This window comes from Chenopodium quinoa, unplaced genomic scaffold (assembly GCF_001683475.1).
Source record: "Chenopodium quinoa cultivar QQ74 unplaced genomic scaffold, ASM168347v1, whole genome shotgun sequence".
NCBI lineage: Eukaryota > Viridiplantae > Streptophyta > Magnoliopsida > Caryophyllales > Amaranthaceae > Chenopodium > Chenopodium quinoa.
This window is the reverse complement of record NW_018742951.1, coordinates 4,031,022-4,053,602: the sequence shown is the minus strand read 5'-3', so window position 1 is coordinate 4,053,602 and position 22,581 is coordinate 4,031,022. Positions and strand designations below refer to the sequence as shown.

Here is a 22,581-nt window from a genome sequence, read left to right as displayed (position 1 = left end):
GACAACTTCTCATGAAAAATTTTCTCACTTAAATTATTTATGATATCATCCTTTTTTCTCTCTATTTTTTTCTCCAAAATTTCAACACTAAATAAAGACTTTTTAAAAAATATGTACTTGTAATTTATGAACTAGATGAAGCCTATGCGATGCACGGTTTAATTATATATTTAAAACAAATATTTTTTGTATTTATGTGATAAAATTTGTTATTTTATTCGTTGTACGTAGTATATCATTTAATTTCAAAATAAATTGTGAATTTCCTCACATTTGTTATATATTAAAATTCCTAATTTCAAAAAATAATATATTATATTTAATTAATTTAAATTTTAAAATCTCATTCGCCAATTTTTCTTATGTGGCTTTTGAATTATTTAGTTCTAAAAGAATTTACAAATCTCCTATTTGATTGGCTGTCACTAAAATTTATAATTCTACATGGCGCATTAAGAAAATTTTATCCTAAGTGGCTCTCTAAAAACTCATGAAAAAACTCTCCTTTATATATATACTAGTTTTGTTTTCGGGCGACGGGATTTGCCTAGATGGTTGATAAAATTTTAAGATAACTTTTTTACTTGAATTTTAAATACGGTCAAATAATTCGTTCTAATAATGTAGGATATTTAGACATATGATATCATATGGCTTAGCTTATATTTATATAATGGTGTACTTTTTTTGTAGTTTTGTTTGTAAATAGATATCTATGTTATATTGATTTGAGTTTATTTTTAAATTATTTTCTTACCAAACTAAATTTTTTTTTACTGATTAAAACTTTATTTTTACTGATTCTCTAATATTTTTTTAAATAAATTAAATAACACCTCTATAAAACTGACCGAGTAACCTCTGTAATACTAATTGGGTAACCTCTAACACTGACTAAGTATCCCCTATCTAGCTATAACACTGATTGAGTAACCACTATAACACTGACTAAGTAACCCCTATAGCATTAACGAAGTAATAACTCTTGTAATAGTTGATGACACGGTTTGGCCAACTACGTATCAAAGTTTGTGATTAAAAATATAAATGGATCTTATTTTAAACAACTTTTTAAAACGAATTTGATGATGGAAAAGTTATAGGATATTCATTAAAAGTTAATGATTAATTTTGTATATATGAATTATATTAGAATTATATTGATAATACAACTCTATACTACAAATTTATCTTAAAAAATCTATCCAAAAATCGCTTACTTAGCATCATATGTGTCACAATTAAACATATTTATCTCCTACGTGGCTCGACACTTGGCGAAAAACTTAAATGCCAAGTGTTGTTGTCTCGTGGCCTGGCTGCGAGACCGGCTTTATATATTAGTAATATATATGATATTAGATTTATGAACACATAATTTGAAAAAAAAATATATTGACAACTTTTTTAAAACAAATACTATGTAATTAGGCTATTTTTATTTATTTTTTGAATAAAGATTGATTAAATAAAATAAAAAGTCATAGGACATCTACAAAGAGCTTTAAATCTAATAAATACATGAGAATCAAATCAAATAAAAAAAAATCCTTTAGCAGAGCTACGATCATTGTTGCAAATCGTACATTCTTCATACCTCTTTCCTATCGCTGTGATTTACAGCCTTATTCGACGAGAGGGTCTATCGATCTATTGCAGTCGTGAAGAAAATTTTCGTCTGATTCATCGGATTGTAATTGAAGGATTAATCTCTATTTTTATCCCGCACAAATCTTTACCCATGAAATAATTTGTACCATAAATATGGAGTAGTAAGTACATACATAAGTGTTCCCTCTAGGTTTTTTCCTTGGGAGGGTGTTTGGTTCCCTCTAGGGTTTCTTCTCCCTTGGGAGGGTTTTTCTAGCCTCCATTGCTCTAATTTTTTAAAGGTTTTCTTTCACTCTTCTCCTTTTCTCTCTTTCTCTTTCATCTCTTTTCTTCTGATCTCAATTGTAAATTTTTGTAGGGGCTTCCACCGGTGTTTTAACCGGTGGTAAGCCCCAAAAACACTTTTTAATTGCTTTCAATAAATGGATCCCATATTTATGATGATGTTTATTCTATTAGGCTTGATTTCTTTGTTTGTTCGTCTGCCAAAGATTGAGGATTTGGAGTTTCCTAATCTCCTCCGAAGGTATATAGCAGGCAATATGAATTTTTTCACCCAAACAACTATTCATCCGTGGATCTCAAGCCGAATTAGTGGTAACTCACAGATTGTATTTCTTTGGATGAAGTTTTTTTTTATTAAGGTGATCGTTGATCGAATTTGCGATGTAACTAGTTTTAAGGTGATTTGTACTTGTGTTGGAATTTTAGATTTCCTAGGAATTGTTTGTAAGTGCCGTTTGACTATCTTTCATTAGTGAAATCCTTTTTCTTCTTGTCAACAAAAAAAAAAACCCTTGTACCATACTAAACTCATAATACAAATACAAAACTAAAACAAAGCCCACCATAGGGGCACTTACTACACTCAAACCTACTATAGGGGTACTTAGAACCTTCAAAGAGTGTAGTTTTATTGAATTCAATAACAAAAGCATAAAGAAACTAAAGGGAAAAGATTGAAATTTGACTATTTTCGGTTTATGAAACACTTTTTTTTTAAGATTCCTAGAGAGATCCAAAAAAGAGAGGAAAGAACTAGGTTTTCTTATGCTCTTAACAAAGTTTAAATAATAATAAGGCTATTTAGAAAGTGCATTAGTTAATTAATAAAAATAAATTGAGGGAAATAAAAATTGTTTATTGAGATATAAGTTGGTTAGTAAATCAATAATATTTTAACCTATTTAACAGGCTGAAGGTCAAAAGGATTGTTAACAGAGATTGATGTCAAAGATGCGATTGTTTTAGAATAAATTGGAAGTGGATTGATTTGAGAAGACCGATCAAAATTGGGATTATTTTTTTCCATTTTACCTACTAAATATCGTTTTTTCAAAAAAAAATTATTTAGTACAAAGATGCTATGCTGACTAGATATTTTGTTGATATATTTACAATTTTGTTACTTGATAAACAAATTTAATGGGACTTCCTTGTGCAATCTCTAGTCTCTCTACATAGCATATGTTGCAATTCTTAATTATCCCATAAATTTATAAAGAGAGAATACGTTACAATTACTAATGCCAAAAATAACATAATTAATTTAATAAGCTCATATGATTTTGGATTTTTCTAAGGTCATCAACGTACGTTATGTTCTTTTCACCCAGAATGTCCGAGCTTCTAGTTGTGAGAAGCATAGAAGACTTGAAATATTTTAAATGGAATAAAAGTGTTCTTAGTTGGTACACTTGTAACACCAAAATACTTCTTTGTAGTACCAACTAAATAAAATTTTAAAACCAACTATGAGTAGAATTTAAGCTTTGTTTGATACAATAAAACACATTTTGGTGTAATATATGTGTACTAACTGAGAACACTTTAATAGCATTTGCATTTTACTTTAGTCTTTGAAGATCGCAACTAGCGGCCGAGTTATTCCCCTTTTCACCTTAATAATTTTAGTTCTGCAAAAATTATTTAGAGTAGTAATAATCAATACATTGAAAGAACAAATATATGGTAATAAAGAGTAAGTGAATAAGTTTTGTTCAGTAATTTTTTTTTTTTTTTTTTTTTTTTGAAAACTAATTTAATTTCTACATAAAATCTAAAATTGAAACGCATCATAAAAAATAATCTAATAATGAAATAATAATTTAAAGTCAATAAAAAATTAATTTTGAGATGAATTAATGAGGTACTACATGTAATATATCACTCCCCTACTATCACACAAAATTTACTATGTACGAAGTACATAATATCTATACTAATCTATTAAAAAATATTCTTACGTGCTATATGTAATCCCTTATAGACTTCCACATGACACCCTTCTTTCAGGTAAAGGCTTCAAATGCATGTCAACCCCCTTCAATTTAAAATTTAAAGTTTATGTTTTTGCAATGAATTGATCAAACACATAATCAATCATATGAAAAATAAAAACCTGACCATCATTGCAATATGACATCAATGCCTAAATTTTTAAAATAAAAGATAATAAAAGCTTACATAGGTACTTGTCCAAAAGAATAAGACAAGTAATTTATATATCTCTAACACTTTTATTTAGGGTTGATCATGTAAGGTTCGTCCTACTAGCTTGACCCAATTTTTGGGCACCTTTGGTCAGATATTTTCGGTCCACGAAATTCTTTTATTCTCCCACATACCTTAGACATGCATGTCTAAACCTTTTAATTTTTATTTTTTGGCCTTGCCTTAAAAGTCTACTAGGCTTGGTCCCAATTTGCGGGTTTTGGACAACCATTTTCAACCTTGACATAGCTCAGTCTTACTCGATCAAGTAGACTGATTTTATAACCTTGGTACGCCACAAACCCAATCCGTCCCTTTGATCACCTCTACTTATATTGTAATAATAAGATATTAGTATAGGCATTCGCTTACCTTATTTCATGGTAATAATTAATTAATTAATTAATTTTTTATTCACAAACTTTAAGAATTTTTGCTTCAAACATTAAGCAATTACTAGTTACGTTATGACGTCAAATTTTCATCATTAAACAAATTACGAAACTTAGAACCCAATACTTCGCCCAAGACACGCACTAGTTTCTCTTTAAATAATGGTCACACAAAGAACTTTTCATTTTACCATTGAATTAGTTATAATTAATATAATAATTTTTTGTTTTCTTTCAATATTATTTTTTTCTTATTCATTTTTTTTTCTACTCCATTATATATTATAGCATGGCCTCACTTTCTCACACTACAATTGAAAAGTAATAAATTGTACCCTCTTCGTTTTAATTTTATCCTTCTTGAGTAGACTCTTGACAATATTCAAAATTTTAAAAAATTATTCTAAATTATTTCCAATACATAAGCTAAAATAATACTGTATTTGAAACTTATTTGATTTGTCTCAAGAAGAATATTATTTTTTTTATAAAATATTTTTACTACAAAGTACTATATAATTAAGAATATTAATTGTAAATATTGTTCATTGACAAACATGTATAATAATTAAAATAAAAGGAACAAAAAAAATGGAGGGGAGCTCAAATGGGTTTTAGACATTATTTTTAAATTTAATACAAGCTAATTAACCTGTGCATTAGGCTTTCCCAAATTCATTTAACTATTTTTTTTATTTATTTTTTTATTTTAGTTACACACTAGCTTTCACAAAGAATAGTTTTGAGAGAATTATATTAGGTATATAAGTAATGTGGTTTGCTGGAGAATTAAATATAGGATATGAATATAGAAGTTGGGACTTGGGAGTAGGAAATAATTTAAAGTGTAGAGGTGAGGACCATAGGAGAGGGATAAAAAAAAAAAGTAGATTATTTCCAAAAAGGGAAAGTATGTCATTGGAAAAAAAAAACCCCTCGGATGCATAGCATAAGAGTGTCATATAATATTTTAAAAAAAGGGAAAAAAAATCACAAGGAGTACAAAATATCAAAAAATTATTAATAGAGTCTCCTCGCAAGTCGCGAAACAAAATGGCACAAGACATTTCACGTAAGTTAAGCCTTGCAAATGTCCTATTTATGGAAGATGGGCATGAGTTGAATAGGACTTGTCTTTTTCTTGACTTGTTTCAAACATGACGCACTTGATTGACTACAAATCTTGTTGATTCGACACGTGGGTAAGGCCATGCCCAGTATTAACTGAAAGTGTGGCGCAAATTTTAGGTTTTTATTTCAAGTACTAGCTTAAATCCTATGCAACTAACGCACTGTTGTTACTAAATTATATATGATAACTTGCAATGTTAATCAACAATAATTTACCTAAATAATGGTGTACCATTACTTTTTATACTTATACAAATGTTAACATTATTGATGCATTAGACCTTAGACTTTATATAAAAAAAAAAAAAAAAGAATTTAAAGTTTATGTGATTTTATATTGATAAAAATTTGAATATTATGTTTATACCCGTGGCAATTATTAAAAAAAAAATTATAGTGTAGAAAAGTAAAGTATATACATTTACTTGTATATGTTACCAATATGATTTTTTTTAATTGAAATAAAATTTATTGTAAAAATAGTAAAGTTGAAACAAAGGGAAAAAATGATTAAATTATAGGAATCTTAGGTAATAGTACTCAAATCATTTTAATTAATAATTACTTTCTTTTTTGAAGAAATTTTTAAAAATCATTTAATCGATGTTTCCATTTTTTTTATAAAAAAATAATATAAAAAATATGAAAGAGATGTAGAAACACTTCAGTTGGGTGTATATGGAATAAAAATGTTTGTTAAACTAGAAAGAATATAAGGTTATAAACTGTTTTCTTGAAATTTTGGAAAACATTTTAATAAGAAATGACATATGTCATCTTGATTTTGCTTTTAGTACTACTACTAGTTTAGAACTCGTGCCATGCACGGTTTTATAATATTTTTTCATTGGAAAGGGTACATACAAAACATAATCATAACAAGTAAAAAAACATTAAAAAAAATACAATAAACAAATTCATGTGATATACCATAAGATGTGTCTTAATAAGTAAACGAAAATAAAATAAAACGAAATACAGTAATAATAATGATAATAATAATAATAATAATAATAATAATAATAATAATAATAATAATAATAATAATAATAATAATAATAATAATAATAATTGATTGTTCCTTATTTGTCACAATACTAACGGGTGTCATGTAATTGACCTAGTAAATAATAGCTAACGTTCCTAAAAAAATAATAAAAAAGAAGAGAGGGTTCATATTAGATTCACTTAATAAATTTTTTATCAAGCTATTAAATAGTAAAATGATTGCTATAATAATATTCAAGTATATAATGCACAATAATATTTTATTGTAAGGTTAGAGTAGTAAACTACGAGTACATGTTATGCCAAATTTTGAAATACTTCTTTATATACTACATTATTGGCAGTTTTGTAAATCTGACCTTCTTTAGTACATATCAAAATTTTCAATTCATCACTTTTCTTGTAACTCTTGGTATTGCTAAATAAAGTTGTCCGTGACTAAAAACTGGTCACTAAAGATATTTGATCCATTCTCAATATATTGTTGTCTATGAAGTCACCATTAATACTAGAAATCTCTTCATCAGTAGTAATGGGATGATAATATTCTCCCATTTTTAATTAAGTGTTTGCTATTTGTTAATAAACTAAAACAATGCTCGTTTAGACCAAAATGAAACTTTCTGGTTGAATCACGATTTGTAATACGATTTTTATTGATGAACGTATAAGTTAGTGTTGTAGATGTTGATTCATAAGTCGTGTAACTAACCTATGAAAAATAGATGATTGCATTAATTAATAACATACTACATAACACCATGTACACCATAATGATGTACTTGACCATTAAAAAAAATGAATACTATAATGATAACAAACTTACAATTTGATATATAAAGCCAGTTTGTTAATTAGGAAAATAATTTTAAATGCAAATATGCAAAGTAATACTTTCTTAATTATGAACTTTTGATATAATCTAATCTATATCTAAGTAATTGTACGTAACTATCAACAGTACAGTAACAAACTCTTTTTTTTTATTTTATTTTATTATCAAAAGTATTCATAATTAGATATCTTAACAAACTTCTTTCTTTTTGGTAGTATCCTTTTTTGATAACCCAAAAAAAAACCTATAAAAAAAACATTAAAAATAATTGATTATAACCAAGTTTCTTAGTAGAAAAGGTTTTTTTTTTTTTTTTTTGAGATGATGACACGTGTATTCTGGGTAGAAAAGCTCGGATTTTTCATGATTGGATTCTTTTTACGTATGGAATAAAAATTTTGTATGATGATTTATCTAGTCGATCAATAACTGAAATTATCAATATGTAACAAACCTTTCTTCTTTTTTTTTTACCTGTTCGGTCAAATTGAACATAAGATTCTGTATGTTAAAATTGAAAATTTTCAATCTTATTTTTTACCATGATAAAATTAACTTCTAGTTATTCATTGCTTTTAAATATCAACTTTTAAAACTAACTTGACATTATTGTTTAAAAAAAAACTTGAAATTGTTTATTTTTTACAAAAAAAGTTTTTGGTAGGAAATTTTTTTATGTGGTGTTGACACGTGTAATTTACAAATTATTCTGAGAATACTTTAGTATATTCATATTGAAGTATTAATGTAGGACTAAAGTTCTTGATTATTGATTGATTTTTGTTTTGTTTTGTTTGTATTTGAATCAAAGATTGTTGCCGACATCATACATTCTCTCATATTAGTTGGTTAGTTTTGCCAAATGAGTATATGACCAATTGTGTGGGGGTTTAAAAGTGTAATTATATGACAAAACCATTTTTGTAGTATATGGCCCACATATTGATGGAATATCATGATATTCTACCGTTTTTTTCTCCTTTTTATTTTAGGAATTTTTAGATTGTATATTTTCTTATTATTCTGGACTTATTTATTTCATGTTGAATTTGGAATGTAATACGAACGATTTGTCAAATTGGTTATCAAAAATAAAGAAAATACTAAAATAGTTTTCACTTGAAAATACTTCTCAAAGTAGTGTCCGTGTAGGTTCGGAAAACCCAAACCTATAATTTTTATCAATTCGTTTCAAAAGTCTAAATAAAAAAAATCATCTGAAGGTTGTTCATCATCTCCATGTTCATTAAAAATGGTGCTAAAAAAATTAGTCGTGTTTAGAGATTGAGTTTTTGACTTAGTATGTGTAATACCATGTCCAGATTGATATTACAGTGTACACTACAAGAAAACAACCTATTTTCGACGGACTGGTTCCGGCGGACATGTAATTCCGTCGGAAAAATCGTAGGTTTCAAGAACACTATGGTGATTGATAAGTTCCCTTTGACGATTAAAGTTCGACTAAATAATGCATTATGTATCATGTTACATACATGTTCTTTGACAAGTTATATCCATGCCAAAAATGCTAGATATTTTTTAAACACGTACATTACTTCGTATTCATGACCATACATACTATGGTTAGTGCTTATTGTACTCTTTTTTACTACTTCGTATTAAAATACAGAAGCATTAATGATTAAGACTCAACTACAAAGATCAATTTACCATTAGTGTTAAAGATAAAGAATTTGATGGTATACATATTTATTAGAATTTTATTATAAAAAATTATCTCTTCAATGATGTTTCTAGCCATTATATTTTAACTCCTAGCTTTGTAGTATCCAGACCTACATGGACACTATAGGCATAGCACGAAGTGCGCCTACTTTAGCATATGTGAATATGCTTGGCAATCATAGGAAGTTTGATGGATTTGACATATAACGATAGGGACAAAAAAATAGGGAGCCGCCAACAAGTTTTTAAGGAACTTGTAGACTGTTCATGGATGATTAAAGGAAACCACAAAAAGGGAAAAATCGAAAGGCAACAACGATTTGATCCATGAAGGTTACACCCCGTTTATAATCAATGAGATTACTAACTCCATCGTGGTCCTGAACCATAATTGGATATTCGGGGATGTTGGTACGAATTAAGTCATGAATTCAATACCGTCCGTATTGGCCTCTACTCGATTCTTATAGTGACATGTATTATTTGTAACCCAAATGACATGCAAACAAGATTCAATTTGCTCCAAACTAATTAATCTAAGTCAGTTGAATAATTAATGCACACATAAATCTAATTATTATGACCACTTGAATTAAGCAAAAAGATTAATGGGAACCTAAATTGGTTGTCTAAATTATCTTATTAGGCGTGATATTCAATTACATATTCCTAATTAAACATGTAATATAGGTGATCAAAACAAATAGAATAAATTAAATAAGCATGCATAGAAATATTGGAAGCAACTAGATAATCATTAGAGAACAAATTAAAGTATCATAAACATGATACTAAATAATTATTAATAAAATCCTAAGCATGATACTTACAAGAATAATATAACGCCTAAACATGATACTAATAATAAAAAACACGATTCATAAACATGATGCTAGCTAATTAATTAAACGAAAGAATAATTAATAATCTACTTAATTACTTCAATTGCAAAACCTACATAATGAATAAACGGTTAGTAAACTTCAATAAAAAATAATTAAAATTGAAATAAACTAAATTAAATTTAAGAAAATAATTAAATTGAGTTTAGATTGAAACCCTCAAGGTTTATGATCAACCTTTCACGCCGTAGACTGTTGATAGAGCTTCGGGTGAAGTATGGATGTCTAGGAACAATTTAAGGAGGAATCTTGAACAATTTAGAAGGACGGAAGATTAAGAGAATAAGAGTATTAGAGAAAAGAAGAGCTAAAAACGGTGCCCATAACCTTCAAAAGGCTACGGTATTTATAGAAATAAAACTTGAAAAAGATAGAAAATACACCGCTGAAATCAAAAAAGCATTGCGCCAGGTCAACTCCTGCCGTGAGACGACAGTTTTGTCGCATGGTGACATATTCTGGCGCGGCGCGGTAGAATCCTAGATTTTTCGTCTTGTTTTTATCATAATTTTGATCCCAAACTCAGATTAAAGAAAATAATATATCGTTGGAAGGCTCTGGAAGTCTATATCTTTTCTATATAAAAAGATATGGTCAAAATAGTGCAAGGGTGTCGGTTTTGGATAGAGTTTGGTATTTCGATCATATCTTTTTTGTTATAATTCGGAATTGGGCTTATGATATATTGTTGGAAAACTTATTTCAAGTGCTATCCAAAAAATTAAGATTAGGATAAAAATTATGAGACACAAAAATCAGATTTGCTCGGTTTTGGGACTATAGGTATAAAAAGATAAAAATGAGCTAAGATATGTGGATTTTGGGTTAAGAAAATTGTTTGATTTATTGAAATGAATAGAATGACCAATGAAATGATAGAAAATAGAAATGGAATGGATTTCTAATCAAGAATCAAGTGTTCCTTTCTTTCAATACTCTACCCGAACCAAATGGCGATGAAACGTTTTATTCATCATTGGGTTTCAGTCGGTGAGACAATTTTAGGTGACTACAGACACTACTTTGAGAAATATTCTCAAGCGAACACTATTTTAGTAATTTCTTTATATTTAACACCAAATTGGCAAATCGCTCATAAGCTCATTCATTTTCATTTGAGTGACACACTTTACTCTTTGAAGACTAATAAGACCAAGTTTTCTTGACCTTATTTTTTTTTATTGGAATTATTTTTAATACCAAATATATTGAAATTAAATTTTACTAAAATTATTTTATTTTTATTTAGCCTAAATTATTTATGGAGTGATATTTAGTTCTCCAACAAACCACCCTAGTATTGACTTGTATATTTAAAAAGTCCTAAAATCCAAATTAAACAAGAGTACAATAATATTTCAAAATAATGGTTAATATAATTCTGGTTATCTCTCAAATATTTGAATTCAAAACTTTTTTTTCCTTAATAAAAGAAAAATATGTGCGGAATATCGCCATATTTGAGCTTGAGCTTGAAAATCCATGGATTTTACTTGAGGAGAGAAAATGTATACTTTGGAGTAGACAAAAGGAGTCACTTAGAGGAGATGGAAACAAAATTAAGTTCATAACTATTGATTTTTTAAGGTTCATATGAATCATGTCTAATAAAATGAACAAAAATATTTGAATTTATGCTCATTAATTATATACACGCTGATTAAAAAAATAAAATAAAAAAAGACCCTTCATGCATAGTTTGTGTGAGGAAAGACCATGTTTTGTTTGAGTTAAATTAGGCTAAATTGAATTATAGTGAATTGAGCTGTACTGAATTGAAATGAACTAAACTGATATATTTAACAATGACAAAAACAATAATAATAATAAACAGAAGCAAGTGTACTATAGTATACGAAGTATTAATTAAAAGTTTGCAAAGTAACAGGAAAATAACTTTAATATTCAGAAACAAACACATTGGAGTCAATGGAAGAGTGGACAATGGGGAATTTTTTTTATTATAAATTAACCATAAGACTTAGGCCCTGTTCACTTCACCTTAAAAAAATAATATTCAATAGAAATAATTCCAGTTCAGTAAAAATAAAAATAATTTTAGTTCAGTAAAAATCAATAAACTTAAAGAAGAAATATAATAGAAAATCTGTAAAAATAATTTCAGTTCAGCAAAAATAATTTTAGTTCAGCAAAAATAATTCCAGTTCAGTAAAATTAATTTCAGTTGAGTAAAAATAATTTAAGTTCAGCAAAATTAATTTCAGTTCAGTAAAAATAATTTCAGTTCAACAAAAATAAGGTGTAGTGAACGGGGCCTAATTAATATCAAATTTACTACCTTTCCCAGTTAGAAGACTTAGAACTATAGAATAAGGAGAGTTGTGTAAATTATAATCTCATCATTAAGACTGCAAAAAGATGGTTCAACCTGGTTGCACCCCAAAACACTATGGATGTTGAAGCAAGTATTACAAATCGAGTGGCCCAAATGGATCCTCAGATGAAACTGGATCTCCTAAAGGGAATCAATGTGTGATGTAGATGGCTGATTTGTGGGAGGGAGCTGCCAAAAAGAATCAAACATCACGTATAAGATATAAAAGGCTATTGTAGAAATTAAAAGCATAGCAAGCAGGAGACTATAGATCTGCCAATCTGTATAAAGAGACATGAATATCACCTTAACACCATTTATGAAATATCAGACTTGGAATGCAGCATAAAGAAAGAAAGGGCGACCTTTCCATTCTATAGGAACGGTTAGTTGTGCAGTGGCGGACCTAGAAATTTGACAATGGGGGGACAATTTCGATAATTCAACTAACATCAACCTATTTAAAAAAAAAACGGGTATACAATACAAGTAATTTGGGTTTGGTTGGAAAATAGGAATAAGGGAGTAGTCGAGTGGTATGGCTGAAATAAAACACCCCCCCAAAAAAGAAGTGATGTTACAAGGGGGATTCGAATGCCATATTATCTTGTGATGTTAATTTCTTAGCAAACTAGGTTAGGCCCGGTTATTGACAAAAAAAATCATGTACGTATATATTTATTAGTGATCATATATTGTAATATCTCGTTTTTAGTCATTAATTTTGTCTGTCTCAATTGTATCCTTGAAACGGATATTATGTTTGCCACATAAAAACTTATAGTAGAAGATTGTATTTTTTGAAAATATTTACAAAGATTATATTTTGCTATTCTATTTTCCATATTAATTAGTTAATTGAATGTGAATATTTGCCATTTGCCGAAAATTTTCTATATTTTACTAAGGACACACCAGAAACTGACACGTGTCATTGCTGGTGTATCTTTTAGTATATAGTTATTGACATTTGCCGAAAATGCTCGCTGCAGTCTGTGACTCGTGACCGCGTGGGTGGTGATTTGTGCCTCGTAGTTGGGAAATAGGAATAAGAAGTAGTCGAGTGGTTTGGTTAAAATAAAGGAATTTTTTATTTTTACCACCTCCAAAAAACAACTTAATTGCTTTTACCACCTCCACATAAAAAAAAAGTTTTATTTTATCACCACATAAAAAAATGAAAATTGACTTTTACCACCAATCACCGCCAACTAACGGATTCAGTCCATAAATTCGTTAGTGGAGCCTATCATGTCCACCTGTTACCAATATTATTGGGTAAAAAAATAAATTAATTAACAAATAAAAAAACAAAACCCAATAATATAGTGACACGTGGACATGATACGCCCCTAACGGATTTATGGACGGAATCCGTTAGTTGGAGGTGATTGGTAGTAAAAGCCAATTTTTTTTTGTGGTCGTAAAATTAAATTTTCTTATAGAGGTGGTAATGCCAAAATTTTCGCTTTTTTTGGGTGGTAAAAGTCAAAATAACTTAAAATAAAAAACTCAAAAAAATAAATAAATGATGTTACAAGGGGGATTCGAACCCTGATCTAGGTAAACCTAAAATTGGGTTTCTCGACATATTATTTTTAGCCCACTACCAACTTAGCTAAGGCAAACTTCTTATTTATTTTTACACTCAATTTTATATAACTATTTTTCCAGTTTTATTTTTTTCCTAAAATTTTTTTTCCTCTGTATTTTTTTTTCCCGAAAGTGGGGGGACAATGGTCCCCCCTTGTTCCTTCATGGGTCCGCCCTTGTAGTTGTGTCACCTTAGCACCCCACTGTTTAGTAGTTGTAAGTACAACTCTGATTATATAATGTCGGATAAACATTTAAGTAAGCAATCCAAAAGCAAGGCAGCCAAGTTGAAGATCAAGACAGTGTTCTACATCCATTTATAACTGGGAATGGTAAAGTTAAGCAACAAATTTGCATTGAAGTGGATTAATTCCCCCTAAATGAGATCAATATTTGAAGCCTTATATAACTCTTGTAAATGTCCAACTTCACCATCTTCTTAAAACTCTTTTCCTAGACTGTTTGTTTCTGAGGGGAATGTAGACAACAACTGAATTTTTTTTTATTATTATTTATATCATTTTTGGGAGGAAAAGGCCGAGGAGGTGAATTCGGTACAGGAAATATATTCAGTAGGAATTGCACATACAGGGAGATTAAATAGGTTGAATAACAGCACAAGATCATTGTAACACCCTAGAATTCCTTACCTTTAAAATACCTATTTTGCCCTTTTTAAAATACGAAATAAGAAATTCTAAGACATTACCGCCACCGTGAAAACGGCTAAGGCAATTATCAAAGACACACAGCGGAAGACTTGTTTTGAAAACCATTCAAAAATAAAACCAACACTTAAAAGTCAACCAAACAAAAATAAAGTCAAACCAAAGTCAAACGTAGTCGACCTACAATTTGGAACCATTATAGGCCCTTTTAAAACCCAACGAATATTAAAATCATTGCTTTAGCGTCACAAGAAAATATATAATAATTAAAGCAAATTAAACACATTATATTCTTATGGAAACTAAACAAGATTCACTCTTCACTCATGCCCATTATGAATATGCTCCATCACCTAAAAAGCTTCTCTTTACTTTGTCCCCACTACTCGCCATTAAAAATGGGTCGTCGTAGGGCCAAGATAAAGACAAGGCTGAACAAACATGCAAACACACAATCAGCAATGCTGAGTACATAAGCGTAAACAGTACATACATACTAACATGCTTTTATCCTAGCATCACACAACTTACCTTGTTGCACCTACTTACAAGCATACAACATACAACACAAATAATAAATGAATAAATTGCTTATTTAATTTGATTATGCATCGAACGAGTTTCCCACCAAATCCCTGCCCCAAATAAATTGAGGTAAACTACATTGGGAGCTAACCGGGTAGGCAAAAGTGTCACTTATGAGTGACGGACATCCTGCATATAAAACTAAAAAGAAAATACAACGTCATGTACTCCCAGTAGAAGTTATGATAAAATATAAAGTCACATAACTCCCCTCATATGTTCATAGTCAAGGTATATACGTTCCAAGAGTTTTGGTGTGTAATCTCTTGCACTTTACGTTGCTTACATATTTTAGACTTGGTGATGACTCTTAATCCACAACGCAATCAATCAACATAAATCACTCAAGTAATCAAACATTCCAATTTAATTATTGAATAATTAGTGACCACAGTTCATTTAATGTTGAACCCTTTTTTAAAACTACCTCGGTGTAGAAACATCTTAAGTGCATAAAGTACCGCAAATCCTATCCCTCGGTATTTAGAACACCTTAAGTGCACTTAGGCATCGCATTTCCTTTTATTCCTGTGTACCAAGATACTTACTAGCTCAATTCCCATGCTTATAGCATCAATAAAAATCATATGAACCATAATAAAATTCCCTTTTCATAGTCCAAACCAAATTAACATTTAGTTTAATTACACATGCTCTCAATCATGCCAATAATAAAGTGTGGTTCATATTAAACATGCCAACATAATTAATTTCAATCAATAATTCACCTGAAATAATTCATACTTCACAAATCAATCACCAACAACAATCCAACCAATAATTCCAACCAATACCTATCATGACACTAACTTGGAATTTGTTAAACAAGTCCTAGCATGCTTCTACACACGTAAATAATTAACGAGTACGCGAATGTACCCGAATATGATCTCAAAGTTGCCACGACTACATGAAATCACTCACTTGGAAGTCTCCTACAACCCAAAATTACAAAGAGACATTAATACCTATTCATAACAATTTTCCAGCAATATATACACCTTTTAAAACACTTTTAAATCTTCTAAAACATGTTGAAAATTAATTAAAACCATCTACTTTTATTTCCAATTAATGGGTAATTAAAATACCTCCGAGAAAACTTAGTTCTAGCCTCTACATAAAATTTCCAGCATTATAAAAACTCTTAAACTTGCTGTAATCTAGTTTAAAAACATTAATTTCAATAGTTTTAATCAACTACTATTAAATTCCATCAATAAGCATCAATTTAGAAACCTAGGGTTTATCTTTTTGGGGCTTTTTAATTCAAAAACCAAATTCGAAAATTATGTACTTATTAATCATTATTAAAACAACATAAAATCATCACACACACCCAAAAACAATAATTAATCAAAGCTAGATTGATTTAAACAAAGAAGAGCTTTTTTTTTTTTTTTTTTTTTTTTTATATATATACACAACCGCACGCACGGGGGAGGGGGTTGCTGCCGCCCTCCACGCCGGCCGATTGCTGGTGGTGGTGGTGGCCGGCCGGTGGAAAGTGGTGGTGGTGGCGGCCGACCACCCTAGTGTGCGTTTGTGTGTGTGAGTGTTAGTGAGGGAGAGGGGAAAAATTAAGGAGAGAGAAAAATAAGAGGAGAAAGATAGTTTACCTTTAGGTATTCTCCCCCTTGGGCAAAGTCTAATTTGCTCATAAGATGGGTATTTATATTCTCTCTCAAACTTTCCTAACTTAATTTCCCCTTTTACCCTTAATGATTTCTATTCCCATTCAAATTGATATTTGACTTTCTTTAAAAGTACATTGACTTTAAAACTTTCTTTTATAAATTAAATATGCCCCAAAGTTTCTAAATAATGAATTAAAATATTTCCAAAACAAATAAATAAATAAACAATGGATTTTTAATTAAACTAAACCTTTTAAAATTATTAAAATATCATGAATAATTCATTTTAAATAATTTAAATACGCCATAAAATAATACTTTAATTTAATATATGTATAAAAATACGGGGTATTACAGTCATGGAGACCTAAATTCCCTATGCCTCTAAGAGGCTCACATAGATTCGAAAAATGCAACTCTTCAGATAACTTTTCCTCTAAGTTTCTTTTTGAAATTTCTAAATTTTCTTTTTTAATTTATATTTTATTTTATTTATGTCTCTTGTGAAGCAAGAATTTTCATATGTAAATAGAATTAAAGAAAGCTAGTCTATAATAGAAGCTCTCTTCTATGAGCTATATAAGGCGCCATGGGTTTAATTCTATATTAGATTCTTGGTTTAGTATCAATCTCTAACATCTTAATGCAACTCATAATCTAACCATCATCTCTTCTCACTTCCCTGAAAACATCCAACACAAATCTATCCTCTAAAATCCTACAAGGATGGTTATGGATAACACTAACTAGAGGCTCTGAACGGAAAATGCAAGATGTGTGTTTAAGAAGCTTCCCATAATAAGACAATGCAAAAGCCACAGGAAATTCTAAGAGACACATAAGCCAGGAGAAAACTAGACAAGTCACCTTGTAATCTATAAAAATCCTTCAATCTTCATTAATGGGGTGACAGACTAACAATATAAGTTGGCATGGGTAACAAAGAGGGGATGTCATTTTGAATAAGCGAAGTATGAATAAATAGCATTTAAAACAAATTGGATGGGTTTGAAAAATGGTCACAAAGTTAGTTTTGTGAAGTATCTATGACTACTTTTGCCCTAAGAAACATTCTAAACTAAATTCTGTTTAATTTGATGCCAAGCTTACCTTCTGTAATGGGTACAGGTTTACAATGCATCCATGACTCTGCGAGAAAAACTTAATGACTTACAAGAAAGAGGACAAAGTAAATCATAATTTTCAAAAAGTCCAAACGTTAGCAATTAAAACAGCATAATCATATATTATCATTGAACTTTTAAGTTACCTTTCACCAGGACAAAACTTCAGTGCTCCAATGGATGTACCCGGATGAAGCCTCTTACTTCATTGATTGACCCTCATTGTTTTCACTTCAACTCACATACATACATCTCCATGTTTACTTCCCCTGTCAAAAGAGAAGGTTAATCACTACTTAATCCTCTAACAAGCATGTTGAATAATCAGTAAAAGACAATACTATTAGAATAATTAATATTTGTAATGCAAAGACCGTCCAAACTATAAAATAAGCTTTTGATACTTTCAAGTATTCTACTCATTACTAGAAATAAAACTGGTTTAAAGCAATCCCCCTTAAAACACAAATAAAATATAAAAAGCAAACATCAATGATCTCTCCCTCCTAAATGTTATCATTCTGCAAGAAGTTTGTTACAAAAAATTTAAACGCAAAGCTAGATTGAACTAGGCTATAACAAACATATATAGTTAGTGCAGCAACAGTAAATTAAAAATCAATTTTGAAATTAGTTAGAATTAGTAAAAGTAAAACTCAATAGATATCACTTGAACCAATACATGAAAATACGGAAAGCGCACAGTTGTTCAATGTGTTTAGAATGTAGATACGCACGAGGAAATACATTAGAGGTAAGGTCCTTACAAAGCAAGATATATTTCCCATCTTGGCTTGTGGTTAACACTGAAGACGGCTTTGCAAGAAGTACCTTATGCCCAATCCTATTCCATATGCTCGTATCCCAAACAACAGTAATCGGTTTAGCCTTCGCTGTATTTAACAAACATTTTGACTCAGCTTCATTTAGAAGCTTATTTACCTCTTTGAATAGTGCAAAACAAAAAAGGTTTAGTTCCATCCTTTGAGAAGCAGCATAATTCAATCTTTTCATTCTACAGAAAAAAAAAGTCTAGTATCATAAGCACACACTATCAGAATTAAACACATTAGAACAGTTAAGACTAAAACAAGCAGTCTACCGCATCTCGTTTCAAGGATGCCACAGTTACTCCATCGCTTGCATTCTAAACTCTTGCGGAACCATCAATGGAAGTTGAGGCTAAGAGCTTAGAGTCTAGTCTAAAGGAAACAATACATTGTTTACATTTTTTTTTGTTCTAAATAAAGCTATAAGGGGGGCTTCAAAAATAAATCCACTACAGATTTAGATGAGAAAAATCAACAAGTAAGCTGCATTTAGCTACTGAATTACTCAAATTTCAAAAATATACACATTGATCATCAACCATAATCCAATTCATGCCGATATAAATAATTTATAGGGACTCATCCAACTGCACCAAAGTTAGGAGTCAATCAACATCACTAAGAGCCAACAAGAGAAAATTGTAAAGTCATCTTGGTCAAAGGTGAAAACTTGGAAGTGAGATGACAATATGTCCAAGTATGATTTACTTAGGGCCTTTCTCTTATAGAATAAGAGTCAGCTTTGCAAGGCTCATATCCACAATTGAAAGCTAGTTATCTATGGAAATAAACACTCGGTCTCTCATATATGTATTGCAGTGCAAATTCTGATGTACCATGTATGTGTATAAAGTTTCAACATATAATTTATGTCATGAAGAAATACCCATTTAAGCAGCTTCGAGATTATTTATATAATTTATTTTTTTGTGTAGACCTGACAATCAATATGTTTACAGTGCTTGAAATGCGTTTCAATGATTTATCTGCCCGAGAAGAGGAGAAAAAAAGATAGAGAGGAAATAGAAATCAGATTGAGGACATAATAGGTGACATGATTGTCCTTTCAAAATAAAAAGACATAATTAAATAAAATTAAATAGATAAATAAACTTGTTCATCAGATAAACAGTTGGTAACAAATTACCTTCGAAAAGATTCATTTACACAATAATAATCTATCTACCTATCCACTCTATGTGCACAAGTAATAAATTTATCACCTTGGATAAAATTCAGAACAAAATAAAGATTGTAAAGAAATGGGATTTATTGTCACTTGAAATCCATATCTCGAAAGGACTTTTGAGCATTTGGTTCATCAAGAATTAGATGCAGGCTAGGACATTCTATGATTCTTAGATGCCCATCCTGAATTATTAGAAGAGTAGCTGGTGAGTGGGAATAAAGTAGTGCAAAAGAACAACATTTTTAATGTTTTTTGTTGGAAAAAAGCGAGTTAAGAAAAGCAAGCATCGATAAAGCTATACTACTTAAACTTGCCCCTTTACATTAAAATTTTCAAAACATAGTCCATAGAGTCATAAAAATCTTACCTCTCCACCTAATCCAAGTTTGCATCCATTAACACTAAACTGCATACAAATTTGCACTCCAAACACCTTATAGAGATGGTGCTTCCTTAGGCAACAATTTCATAGATGTTTTCTGAACACACTGTTAATATATTTTGCACACAAAAATTAGATGCTTCTTCCAAACAAAGGAAAATAGTGGAACATGTGCCAATAATAAAAGTGAAACTGCATTTTAGGGTGCTTTATACATGGAAGTTGTTTCATGTGAATGGAATACAATTATGAGATAATGAACAAGTAGAAACAACAGCTTATCAGGTCATCGAACGATGGAGGCTTTCTATTCTTCATTCAAATGGAAGGGGTATTTGATAATACGGATGCAATAAAATGGATGATGTCTGTTTGTTAGGTGGAATTGAGGATTAGATGATAGTAGAGGTAGTATGTGGTGAATTGACCTATAGGAAAGTACAAATACATTAAGATGTTCACATGGGATAATTTCTTGAAAACTGAATATTTAGTAACAATTTAATTTCAATTTGAATCAAAGGATGATTAAGAATTAACTGATCTTTTGATTATTTTTACCAAATTTCCACTTCTAAACCCATTTTAAATAACTTCATCAACCAACCACATAAATCTTTCTTTATTATTATTCTTCAATATATCATTGAGATCTAGATAACCTATCATAACTAAACTCAGCTTTAAACCTTTCAAGTTATACTCAAAAGTTTGTAAATCATCATATTAAGATACAACAACATCAATATTACCATGCTGTCTTTGAAGAGTTTCACACCTTATGTGAATAAATAAGTTTATCAGAGTTACCAACTGAATTAAATATTGTTTTTTCTAATAATTGATCCCTGATCCAACATACACGATTTGTTCCTATATGCAACCTACTCATGTGCAAAATAATAATGAATAATAATTGATTTGATCCATTATAATAAAATAAACAAAGAATTATGTAACTGTGAATCCATTGTAAATTTATAGATCTAATACTAATGCTTTTACTTTCAGCTCCCACTCCCCAGACAAATATACAGGGGGACAGAGATAGAATGAAATAATCAAAGAAATACTCCCTTGGTCACAAAATAAACTTTGACATTACTATATACGGATCTCAAAAGACAACTTCCTCTTCCTTACAAAGTAAATATCAAATGGTAAAATAAAAATCCTTAAATGTCAAGTGGTAAAATAAAAATCCCTCCAACCCAATCTAATGTGTTTAATTTAATATAAGATACAATTTTTCTAAAAAAAAAAAAAAAGAAAAAGAAAAAGAAAAAGGTAGGTGTGTTAAAAGATAAAGGGGAATTTTGTTTAGAAAAAATACACTTTAATAATCCCAACTATGGACGATCTACTATTAATAATCCTAACCTATGCTGTCAGTTTGCCTCCAATGGTCCCAACCGGTCAACTCCAAGTCAACGACCTATTATAACATGTATCCATGACATGTGTCAACACGTGATTGGTCCAAAATAAAAAAATAAAAAATCCCAGCCACCCTTTCCCTATCTTGTTCTAGAGTATTAGGAGGCTGCCCATCGAGTTACTGTTTTCAAAAGATTGATAACCTCGCTAACATAACAAAAACAACCAATAAAGAAGCTTTCCAAAGAAATTAAACAAGTTAGATTGCTTAAAGAAACGAGTAGATAAACATATGACAAAAGATGCAAATGCTCTCCATCAATTAAAGGATAAAGTCAGGTTTACAATTGTAGAAGTTGAAGGAAAAGTTACCTCCATGTTCATACAATTGGAAAAGACGATCGATATTCAATACATGCTTAGGAAAAGTACACTATCTTTTGGCTACTAAGCCAAGGGAAAACTAAGAAAGCTAAGAAAAAAGCTTAAAGAAAATAAAATGTTTGTTGTTGATTGATTTGCTAATGTCTTCATACGGTTTCCTTGCTTCTATTTAAAGACAAATTAGAGCGGTTGTGGATGACTCCAGTAACTATTGTGCAATTACTCTTCTTGGCGCCAACTCTCCTTTGAAATCGAATTGTCTTCTTTTCCCTCCAAACCGGTCCTTTCCTCATCTTGAGCGTTTTATTTAATCTATCCCACCTTCAATTTCTACCATCGACTGACCTAAGGCCTTTATCATTTTTCTAGAGTTCGCTTAACTCAGTCAATGGTTCAAAGTCAAGAAAAGTCAAAAA

At 29.9% G+C, this 22,581-nt stretch overlaps 1 pseudogene; it reads right to left on the bottom strand.

Annotated features, from left to right (window-relative positions):
- Positions 1-12,490: 12,490 nt before the first annotated feature.
- LOC110728633 lies at positions 12,491-22,159 on the bottom strand (annotated as a pseudogene).
- Positions 22,160-22,581: the final 422 nt, after the last annotated feature.